Genomic DNA, 12104 nt, shown 5'->3' with positions numbered 1-12104 from the left:
GGCACGTTGACGTGTATTGTCACGAACCCTATTAAATGTTGACCTGCACAAGGAAAGCGGTCTTGGAGACGCATTGCCATTTAGCTCTGAGAACACCGAGTTGGTTTTGAGTGACGTTTCTTCTCTTTTCCTCCGGTGCGATCGGTCTGCGAGCTACACCGTTTTCTAATTGATCCGTCATAAATGTCATTCCTGTATCGTATTATTTCGTTTCATTAATTTCGAAGCCAGAGGATCGATAAACAAGATCAATTTTTTGGAGAGTTGAGAGAAATCAATAGGCGACATATCAACCGCCACGCCGAGACCTCATTCCCTCATTGAAATGAACGCAGTGAAATAACGACTCTAACCGACTCGGTCAGATCAGGTGAATCATTTTCAAAGACAAGGACTATCATTGGTCTCACACCAACCGACAATAATGTCAACAGAAATACAAGCAAGTGGCTGTACATGTCAAACAACGTTTGGATTGTCAGGAATTCGCAGGTAAGACATGTTTTGTATTTTAGATATTATTTTACAAAAGTAACCAACTGTCCTTTTTTTTCCGCAACCAACCATGTAGCTCTGGTATTTCGTGTTCTTCCCATACGATCATATCTCAGCGCGGAGTGAAAGGAGTGCTTGTTGATTTATGAGAAAATGTATCAACTGCCTAAATGCACATTGTCAACGCAAATGGACATGTATGTTAAAACGGTCAAAAAAATATAGTGTTGGACTGTGGCTTTTAGGGTAACCAAATTGAAAGCGCGCACTTTGCGCATAGGCTGTGTTGTTCCTGTGTGTTGGAACGGTGCGGATATTGGCACATAGGATGCTACGTGTTGTGCAATTGGTCTACCCCATCATTGGTCGTTAAAGTCAGTGTATTTTTGTTACTGGATTAGATGAGGACTTAGTTTATAGGCGTGTGAAACACTGAGAGTTACTTTTTTTTAATTGTTTTTTTCGTTGCAGTGGGTTTGGAGGCATGAGCATATAGCCTCAAATACCTGAAGTGTACATATCTACATATATGGCACCTTTGTTGTAAATACTAGATCCATTATCCCTGTAGCTTTCAACGTAGTGTGTATACTGTACATCCTGACAATAATTGCACAGAATTTTTAATGACAAGAGCATACTGATTCCAAATAGAAAAGTGTGGACTATTGTAAACTGCCCAAAAAATTAGAGGGAGACAGTGGCACATCTGAATATTCAAACATCTTTGCAATGGTTTTCCGTGGATCTTAAATTCTCTGTGTTGGGAAGATGAAACAGACAGTCTTTTTTGTCAACTCCATTTTTCTCTCTTAAGTGAACTACTCACAAGATGATTAATTAATTCTTATCAGAGAAGTGGCGGAGACAGAATCAAAGGAGTACAGTTTTGTTCAGTTCCGTATCTCTCTCTCTCTCTCTCTCTCTCTCTCTCTCTCGTGTGTGTCGCCAAGAGGAAGTCAGAGGAGAGCTATAGTCAGGTTGTATCAGCAGGAGTCAGGCGCTCTAATGGCTGGGACTACAGTGTACAGCTGCTGCAGCAACACACACACACACACACACACACACACACACACACACACACACACACACACACACACACACACACACACACACACACACACACACACACACACACACACACAATATACTCCCAGTGAATGGAAGGATGCTTCTCACTCAAAATGAAAAGCAGCACTATACAGAAATAACCGTCTTCTCTCAGATCTCTCTGTGTCTCTGTCTCTGTGTCTCGGTCTATGTCTCTGTGTCTCTGTGTCTCTCGGTCCATCTCTCTGTCTGTCTGTGTCTCTCTCCGCGTCTCTCTGCGTCTCTCTGCATGTCTCTCTGTGTGTTTCTCTGTGTTTCTCTCTGTGTCTCTGTGTGTCTCTCCGTGTGTCTCTCTCTGTGCGTCTCTGTGTGTTTCTCTGTGTCTCTTTGTGTGTCTCTCTGTGTATCTCTCTCTGTGTCTCTCTGTGTGTCTCTCTCTGTGTCTCTGTCTCTGTGTGTTGTGTGTGTGTGTGTTTCATGCTAGTCTGCGTAGTACAGTAATCTGAGACAGTGATGATGGCTCCTGATAATACAATTAGAAAGGATTAGGGCCTAGTGGACATAGTGTTGATGACATAGTGTTGATGACATAGTGTTGATGACATTGTGTTGATGACATTGTGTTGATGACATTGTGTTGATGACATAGTGTTGATGACATAGTGTTTGTAGACATAGTGTTGATGACACAGTGTTGATGACATAGTGTTGATGACATAGTGTTGATGACATAGTGTTGATGACATAGTGTTGATGACATTGTGTTGATGACATAGTGTTGATGACATTGTGTTGATGACATAGTGTTGATGACATTGTGTTGATGACATTGTGTTGATGACATAGTGTTGATGACATAGTGTTGATGACATAGTGTTGATGACATTGTGTTGATGACATTGTGTTGATGACATAGTGTTGATGACATTGTGTTGATGACATTGTGTTGATGACATAGTGTTGATGACATAGTGTTGATGACATTGTGTTGATGACATTGTGTTGATGACATTGTGTTGATGACATAGTGTTGATGACATTGTGTTGATGACATAGTGTTGATGACATTGTGTTGATGACATTGTGTTGATGACATAGTGTTGATGACATAGTGTTTGTAGACATAGTGTTGATGACACAGTGTTGATGACATAGTGTTGATGACATAGTGTTGATGACATAGTGTTGATGACATAGTGTTGATGACATTGTGTTGATGACATAGTGTTGATGACATTGTGTTGATGACATAGTGTTGATGACATTGTGTTGATGACATTGTGTTGATGACATAGTGTTGATGACATAGTGTTGATGACATAGTGTTGATGACATTGTGTTGATGACATTGTGTTGATGACATAGTGTTGATGACATTGTGTTGATGACATTGTGTTGATGACATAGTGTTGATGACATAGTGTTGATGACATTGTGTTGATGACATTGTGTTGATGACATTGTGTTGATGACATAGTGTTGATGACATTGTGTTGATGACATAGTGTTGATGACATTGTGTTGATGACATTGTGTTGATGACATAGTGTTGATGACGGTAGTAGTTATCAATAGGATCAATCTACGGTACAGCCCCCATTCCATTACACACATCTGTGTTGGTTAACAGGTAAAATCATACTGTAGGACTACAGTAGTATTTTAATAAGGGGATAGGAGAGCAGTAAAATAACCATTTAGGAAGACGATTCATTTGCTTGATTCAGGTTCTTTACCAATGGCATAGGAGCAGTACATATAACCGTTTAAGATGAAGATGATTAATGAAGAATTGTGTTTAGAATAACACCGAACACACAACACTAGTCGAGCTCTTCTTCTTTTTCTTCATGTTCTTCTTCTTCTTCTCTAGTCTAGCTCTTCTTCTTCTGTCTAGTCTAGCTCTTCTTCTTCTTCTTCTTTCTTCTTCTTCTTCTTCTTCTTCTTCTCTAGTCTAGCTCTTCATCTTCTTCTTATCTCTAGTCTAGCTCTTCTTCTTCTTCTTCTCTAGTCTAGCTCTTCTTCTTCTTCTTCTTCTCTAGTCTAGCTCTTCTTCTTCTTCTTCTCTAGTCTAGATCATCATCCTCTTCTTCTTCTCTCTAGTCTTCTTCTTCTTCTTCTTCTTCTTCTTCTTCTTCTTCTTCTTCTTCTTCTTCTCTAGTTTAGCTCTTCTTCTTCTCTCTAGTCTAGCTCTTCTTCTTCTTCTTCTTCTTCTCTAGTCTAGCTCTTCATCTTCTTCTTCTCTCTAGTCTAGCTCTTCTTCTTCTTATTCTTCTTCTTCTCTAGTCTAGCTCTTCATCTTCTTCTTCTTATCTCTAGTCTAGCTCTTCTTCTTCTCTAGTCTAGCTCTTCTTCTTCTTCTTCTTCTTCTTCTTCTTCTCTTGTCTAGCTCCTCTTCTTCTTCTTCTTCTCTAGTCTAGCTCTTCTTCTTCTTCTCTAGTCTAGCACCTCTTCTTCTTCTTCTTCTTCTTCTTCTCTAGTCTAGCTCTTCTTCTTCTTCTCTAGTCTAGATCTTCTTCTTCTCTAGTCTAGCTCCTCTTCTTCTTCTTCTCTAGTCTAGCTCTTCTTCTTCTTCTTCTCCAGTCTAGATCATCATCTTCTTCTTCTTCTCTAGTCTAGATCTTCTTTTTCTCTAGTCTAGATCTTCTACTTCTTCTTCTCTAGTCTAGCTCTTCTTCTTCTTCACTAGTCTAGGTCTTCTTCTTATCGAGTCTAGCTCTTCTTCTTCTTCTTCTCTAGTCTAGCTCTTCTTCTTCTTCTTCTCTAGTCTAGATCATCATCCTCTTCTTCTTCACTAGTCTAGCTCTTCTTATTCACTGGTCTAGCTCTTCTTCTTCACTAGTCTTGTTCTTCTTCTTCACTAGTCTATCTCTTCTTCTTCACTAGTCTAGCACTACTTCTTCTTCTTCTCTAGTCTAGCTCTTCTTATTCACTGGTCTAGCTCTTCTTCTTTTTCACTAGTCTAGGTCTTCTTCTTATCGAGTCTAGCTCTTCTTCTTCTTCTTCTCTAGTCTAGCTCTTCTTCTTCTTCTTCTCTAGTCTAGATCATCATCCTCTTCTTCTTCACTAGTCTATCTCTTCTTCTTCACTAGTCTAGCACTACTTCTTCTTCTTCTTCTTCACTAGTCTAGGTCTTCTTCTTATCGAGTCTAGCTCTTCTTCTTCTTCTTCTCTAGTCTAGCTCTTCTTCTTCTTCTTCTCTAGTCTAGATCATCATCCTCTTCTTCTTCACTAGTCTATCTCTTCTTCTTCACTAGTCTAGCACTACTTCTTCTTCTTCTTCTTCACTAGTCTAGCTCCTCTTCTTCACTAGTCTAGCCCTTCTTCACTAGTTTAGCACTTCTTCACCAGTCTAGCTCTTCTTCTTCACCAGTCTAGCTCTTCTTCTTCACCAGTCTAGCTCTTCTTCTTCTCTAGTCTAGTGCGTCTCCTTCACTAGTCTAGCACTTCTTCTTCTTCTCTAGTCTAGATCTTCTTCTTCTCTAGTCTAGCTATTCTTCTTCACTAGTCTAGATCTTCTTCTTCACTAGTCTAGATCTTCTTCTTCACTAGTCTAGATCTTCTTCTTCTCTAGTCTAGCTCTTCTTCTTCTTCTTTTCTAGTCTAGCTCTTCTTCTTCTTTTTCTTCTCTAGTCTAGCTCCTCTTCTTCTTATCTCTAGTGTAGCTCTTCTTCTTATTCTTCTCTAGTCTAGCTCTTCTTCCTCTCTAGTCTAGCACTTCTTCTTCTTCTTCTCTAGATCTTCTTCTTCTTCTTCTTTTTCTCTAGTCTAGCTCTTCTTCTTCTTCTCTAGTCTAGCTCTTCTTCTTCTTCTTCTTCTTCTTCTCTAGTCTAGCTCCTCTTCTTCTTCTTCTCTAGTCTAGATAATCATCTTCATCTTCTTCTCTAGTCTAGATCTTCTTCTTCTCTAGTCTAGCTCCTCTTCTTCTTCTTCTCTAGTCTAGATAATCATCTTCATCTTCTTCTCTAGTCTAGATCTTCTTCTTCTCTAGTCTAGCTCTTCTTCACTAGTCTAGATCTTCTTCTTCACTAGTCTAGATCTTCTTCTTCACTAGTCTAGATCTTCTTCTTCCCTAGTCTAGCTCTTCGTCTTCTTCTTCTCTAGTCTAGCTCTTCTTCTTCTTTCTTCTTCTCTAGTCTAGCACTTCCTCTTTTTCTCTAGTCTAGCTTTTTTTCTTCTCTAGTCTATCTCTTCTTCTTCTTCTTCTCTAGTCTATCTCTTCTTCTTCTTCTTCTGTAGTCTAGCTCTTCCTCTCCTCTAGTCTAGCTCTTTTTCTCTAGTCTAGCTCCTCTTCTTCTTCTTCTCTAGTCTAGATAATCATCTTCATCTTCTTCTCTAGTCTAGATCTTCTTCTTCTCTAGTCTAGCTCCTCTTCTTCTTCTTCTCTAGTCTAGATAATCATCTTCATCTTCTTCTCTAGTCTAGATCTTCTTCTTCTCTAGTCTAGCTCCTCTTCTTCTTCTTCTCTAGTCTAGATAATCATCTTCTTCTTCTTCTCTAGTCTAGCTCTTCCTCTCCTCTAGTCTAGCTCTTTTTCTTTAGTCTAGCTCTTCTTCTTCACTAGTCGAGCACTTCTTCTTCTTCACTAGTTGAGCACTTCTTCTTCTTCACTAGTTGAGCACTTCTTCTTCTTCACTAGTCGAGCACTTCTTCTTCTTCACTAGTCGAGCACTTCTTCTTCTTCACTAGTTGAGCACTTCTTCTTCTTCACTAGTTGAGCACTTCTTCTTCTTCACTAGTCGAGCACTTCTTCTTCTTCACTAGTCGAGCACTTCTTCTTCTTCACTAGTCGAGCACTTCTTCTTCTTCACTAGTCGAGCACTTCTTCTTCTTCACTAGTTGAGCACTTCTTCTTCTTCACTAGTCGAGCACTTCTTCTTCTTCACTAGTCGAGCACTTCTTCTTCTTCACTAGTTGAGCACTTCTTCTTCTTCACTAGTCGAGCACTTCTTCTTCTTCACTAGTCTAGCTCTTCTTCTTCACCTGTCTAGCGCATGTATTATATCTTACCATTGCATCACAGCTTCATGGTAGACTACTGATTGCTCAGTCATAGCTAGAGAGAGAAAGAATTTAGCTGTCTGTTTTCATAGTCGTGGCAGCAGGATAAAGCAGGCCTGGAAAAACAGCCCTGACCGATAAGACACGTCGGTATTCCAATGCATCTTCAACGGCTGGCCTTGGGGCTGGGATGATAATGCCTGCCCTCACTTGCTGAGGTCAGTTGCTTGATTGGCAGCAGGCTGACACAAGGAAATGTTTCCTGGCTGGCTGCTGCCTGCTGTCTAATAGGGTTGTATCCCGAAGCACACGGCAGCCCTGTATCAATATGCATCAGCCCTGCTAGTGGAGTGTAGAGGGTGAGTGGCCATAGCCCCACTTGTACAGGCGACATGCTGCTTACAGGTGGAGGTGGAAGCTGCTGTGTTCTCATCAGCCACCATCTACCCCCAGGGCCATGTCAGAAAACACAACAGCATCCAGGCTACACAAACAGTGCATTCGGAAAGTTTTCAAACCCCTAGACTTTTTCCACATTTTGTTGCGTTACAGCCTTATTCAACAAAAACAAAAATGTATCTACACAATATACTCCATAATGACAAAGCAAACACAGGTTATTTTACATTTTGGCACATATTTTTTCAAAATAAAAAAAACTGAAATATCACATTTAATTAAATATTCAGCACCTTTACTCAGTACTTTTTTGAAGCACCTTTGGTAGTTGTTACAGCCTAGAGTCTTCTTGGGTATGACGCTACAAGCTTGGCACACCTGTATTTGGGGAGTTTCTCCCATTCTTCTCTACAGATGCTCTCAAGCTCTGTCAGGTTGGATGGGGAGTGTTGCTGCACAGCTATTCTCAGGTCTATCTAGAGATGTTCGATTGGGTTCAAGTCCGGGCTTTGGCTGGGCCACTCAAGGACATTCAGAGACTTGTCCCAAAGCCACTCCTGCGTTGCCTTGGCTGTGTGCTTAGGGTCATTGTCCTGTTGGAAGGTGAAGCTTTGCCCCAGTCTGAGGTCCTGAGCACTCTGGAGAAGGTTTTCATCAAGGATCTCGCTGTACTTTGCTCTGTTCATCTTAGCCTCGATCCTGACTAGTCGCCCAGTCCCTGCAGCTGAAAAAAATCCCCACAGCATAATACTGAATAGTGGCTTCTGCCTGACCACTCTACCATAAAGGCCTGATTGGTGGAGAGCTGCAGAGATGGTTGCTTCTGGAAGGTTCTCCCATCGCCACAAGGGAACTCTGGAGATCTGTCAGAGGGACCATTGGGTTCTTGGTCACCTCCCTGACCAAGGCCCTTCTCCCCAGATTGCTCAGTTTGGCTGGGCGGCCAGCTCTAGGAAGAGTCTTGGTGGTTCCAAACTTATTCTATTTAAGAATGATGGAGGCCTCTGTGTTCTCGGCGACCTTCAAAGCTGTAGAAATGTTTTGGTGCCCTTCCCCAGATCTGTGCCTCGACACAAACCTCTCTCTTTTGCTCTGACATGCACTGACAACTGTGGGACCTTATATAGACAGCTGTGTGCCTTTCCAAATCATGTCCAATCAATTGAATTTACCACAGGTGGACTCTAATCAAGTTGTAGAAACATCTCAAGGATGATCAATGAAAACAGGATGCACCTGAGCTCAATTTAGAATCTCATAGCAAAGGGTCTGAATACTTGTGTAAATAAGGTATTTCTGGGCTTTGTCATTATGGGGTATTGTGTGTAGATTGCTGTGCTTTTTGCTCTGCCTCCCGCTCTGCCTCCCCCTCTGTCTCCCGCTCTGTCTCCCGCTCTGCCTCCCGCTCTGTCTCTCTCTCTGCCTCCCGCTCTGCCTCCCGCTCTGCCTCCCGCTCTGTCTCTCTCTCTGTCTCCCGCTCTGTCACCCGCTCTGTCTCTCTCTCTGTCTCCCGCTCTGCCTCCCGCTCTGCCTCCCGCTCTGTCTCTCTCTCTGTCTCCCGCTCTGTCTCCCGCTCTGCCTCTCTCTCTGTCTCCCGCTCTGTCTCCCGCTCTGTCTCTCTCTCTGCCTCCCGCTCTGTCTCTCTCTCTGTCTCCCGCTCTGTCTCTCTCTCTGTCTCCCGCTCTGTCTCTCTCTCTCTGTCTCCCGCTCTGTCTCTCTCTCTGTCTCCCACTCTGTCTCCCGCTCTGCCTCTCTCTCTGCCTCCCGCTCTGTCTCCCGCTCTGTCTCTCTCTCTGCCTCCCGCTCTGTCTCCCGCTCTGTCTCTCTCTCTGTCTCTCTCTCTGTCTCCCGCTCTGCCTCTCTCTCTGTCTCTCTCTCTGTCTCTCTCTCTGTCTCTCTCTCTGTCTCCCGCTCTGCCTCCCGCTCTGTCTCTCTTCATCTATCATTCTCTCGGTCCTGGGAGGTAGTAGAATGGAGATAAAGTTCTGTAAGACACGCACACACACACACAGCTGATGTCGATGGTTAACTCTGTAACACTTCTGTAGCAGTTGATCCGAGTTACAATGACAGAAGTATAGCTAACACTGAGTATGAATGGGTTTTTAGACGTGTGAAAAGGGTGGTTTGGGATGCCTGGATCCTGCCAGTAGACCATGATGATGAGGAGGAAGAGGGAACCATGATGAGGAGGAGGAAGAGGGAACGATGATGATGTGGAGGAAGAGGGAACCAAGATGATGAGGAGGAAGAGGGAGACATGCTAATGAGGAGGAAGAGGGAACCAAGATGATGAGGAGGAAGAGGGAGACATGCTGATGAGGAGGAAGAGGGAACCAAGATGATCAGGAGGAAGAGGGAGACATGCTAATGAGGAGGAAGAGGGAACCAAGATGATGAGGAGGAAGAGGGAGACATGATGATGAGGAGGAAGAGAATGGGACAGTAGACCGAAGAAAGAATTGGACAGCAGGCCCGAAGAAAGAATGGGACAGCAGACCAAAGAAAGAATGGGACAGCAGGCCGAAGAAAGAATGGGACAGCAGGCCGAAGAAATAATGGGACAGCAGGCCCGAAGAAAGAATGGGACAGTGGACTCAGGAAAGAATGGAACAGTAGATTGAAGAAAGAATGGGACAGTAGACCAAAGAAAGAATGGGAGTGTAGACTGAAGATAGAATGGGACAGTAGACGGAAGAAAGAATTGGACAGTAGACCGAAGAAAGAATGGGTCAGTAGACCGAGGAAAGAATGGGGGAGTAGACCAAAGATAGAATGGGACAGTAGACCGAAGAAAGAATGGGACAGTAGACCGAAGATAGAATGGGAGTGTAGACTGAAGATAGAATGGGACAGTAGACGGAAGAAAGAATGGGACAGTAGACCGAAGAAAGAATGAGACAGTAGACCGAAGAAAGAATGGGAGAGTAGACCAAAGATAGAATGGGACAGTAGACCGAAGAAAGAATGGGACAGTATACCGAAGAAAGAATGGGAGAGTAGACCGAAGATAGAATGGGACAGTAGACCGAAGAAAGAATGGGACAGTAGACCAAAGAAAGAATGGGACCGTAGCCCGAAGAAAGAATGGGACAGTAGACCGAAGATAGAATGGGACAGTAGACCGAAGAAAGAATGGGACAGTAGACCGAAGAAAGAATAGCATGGGACAATGCGTGTGTCTAGAGACTGGTATAAAGGTAGCGTCAGAAAGGAAGGAATGAGGCATAACAACACCAACAAGGCGAGACAAAGCTAATCCATGAGGGACCCCTGAGGAGCGTGTTGTGTTCAGGCATGCCCCAGTGCATCCTGGGAGCATGGACCTGCTGGTTTATTCATGGGGGGTGAACTATGTCGAACCCAGTGAGGGAAGGAGGGTGAGAGGAGCGAGGGGAGAGGGGGAGGTGTGGAGATGAGGAAAGGAGAAGAGGTTAGAGAGAAGTTGCAAGCCACTGGCTTGGAAAACCAATGGCACAGAATGATGTATCGCCTGGGGTTTGGAGGTTACTGAAGACAGCATCCATCCAGGAGAGAGGAGCCACTTAGGTCCCTAAGCCGAGAGAGAGAGAGAGAGAGAGAGAGAGAGAGAGAGATGGGGGCATGGACAATAGGAGAGCCACTTGGAACGGAAAACCAATAGAGCAAGAAAGGGAGGGACAGTGAGCTGGTAGTGTTCCCAGGCTGTAATGAATGGGACATGGATGAAACCCTGGATTTAGAAGGTCACTGAAAACATAATCCATCTTCTCCTTAGGTGATCATTCTACAGTGACTGGCTTCTCCTGTTCCTTGCAGCCAGCCAGCCAAGCCAAGCAGGTCAGACCCGACCTGCCCCACATTCCCTTACTTCACCATCTCCTATCTGGCTATGACAGCTACATGGATACCACGCTACGCATTGCCAACATGGTATAATTTAATTTTTTAAAGCTTTCACAGAAAGTGAAAAGATAAGTGTCCCTGACACGTAAATCAATACATTGCAATAAATGCTAAATTGTGGAAGGACACTTTTTTGCGCCACAGCACCTCTGGTTTTTGACCCCCAGTTTTCTCAGCATTAGACCTCATTCTCAGTATTAATGATCGTGTTGCTTCTCATTGACCAGTAGCTTGATATTTGTGATTTGCAAAAACGCTGTATTTTAGTGAACCAGACCAGACAGGGAGGTCAATGAGTCAACACCACTGGAAATAATCTGCACTTTATTAGATTACATGCAATCAGATTAATCAAATTATGGTTAGGAGGTGCAAGGCCCACTGCAACACTCATAGAGCATACACAAATCAAATCACATTTGCCACCACACACACACACACTCAAACACACAAACACACACACACAAAACACACAATCTCCCTGGATAGCTCCAGTACAGGTGGTGCTATCGCCTAGGTTACCTGTGCATAGTATGGATATCGAAGCCCATTGATGACAACAACATAATTCTAAGAATAAAAAGGCCCAGGCAGGAGCATACACTGAGTGGACAAAACATTAGGAACACCTGCTCTTTCCATGACATAGACTGACCAGGTGAATCCAGGTGAATCCAGGTGAAAGCTATGATCCCTTATTGATGTCACTTGTTAAATCCACTTCAATCAGTGTAGATGAAGGGGAGGAGACAGGTTAAAGAAGGATTTTTTTAAAGCTTTGAGATAATTGAAACATGTACTCTGTATGTGTGCCAGTCAGAGGGTGAATGGACAAGACAAAAATACTGAAGTGCATTTGAACGGGGGTACGGTAGTAGGTGCCAGGTGCACCGGTTTGAACGGGGGTATGGTAGTAGGTGACAGGTGCACCGGTTTGAACGGGGGTACGGTAGTAGGTGACAGGTGCACCGGTTTGAACGGGGGTACGGTAGTAGGTGACAGGTGCACCGGTTTGAACGGGGGTACGGTAGTAGGTGACAGGTGCACCGGTTTGAGTGTGTCAAGAACTGCATCGGTTTAGCAGATAATAAGAAAAGGTTATCAGTATTTACCCGACGAAGAGAGAAGGAATATAATATATATTATTTCCTGGAAACTCATTCAACTATCTTAAATGAAGTTAAAGAAGGAAGAAGGACTGGCGGGAAGAAATGTAAGCTACCGTTCAGAAGTTTGGGGTCACTTAGAAATGTCTTTTTTTTTTAAAGAAAAGC

At 43.5% G+C, this 12104-nt stretch overlaps 1 protein-coding gene across 1 annotated transcript in view; it reads left to right on the top strand.

The window, feature by feature from the left end:
* The first annotated feature begins 386 nt into the window (after positions 1-386).
* LOC139415491 (synapse differentiation-inducing gene protein 1-like) overlaps positions 387-12104 on the top strand; it is an 86892-nt gene continuing 75174 nt past the window's right edge. Inside the window, exon 1 of the mRNA XM_071163593.1 lies at positions 387-492. The gene's annotated coding sequence lies outside the window, so the exon portion shown is untranslated. The remainder of the gene's footprint in view (positions 493-12104) is intronic.

This window comes from Oncorhynchus clarkii, chromosome 8 (assembly GCF_045791955.1).
Source record: "Oncorhynchus clarkii lewisi isolate Uvic-CL-2024 chromosome 8, UVic_Ocla_1.0, whole genome shotgun sequence".
Classification (NCBI taxonomy): domain Eukaryota; kingdom Metazoa; phylum Chordata; class Actinopteri; order Salmoniformes; family Salmonidae; genus Oncorhynchus; species Oncorhynchus clarkii.
The sequence above is the reverse complement of the archived record's forward strand: the minus strand, read 5'-3'. Positions and strand labels throughout refer to the sequence as shown.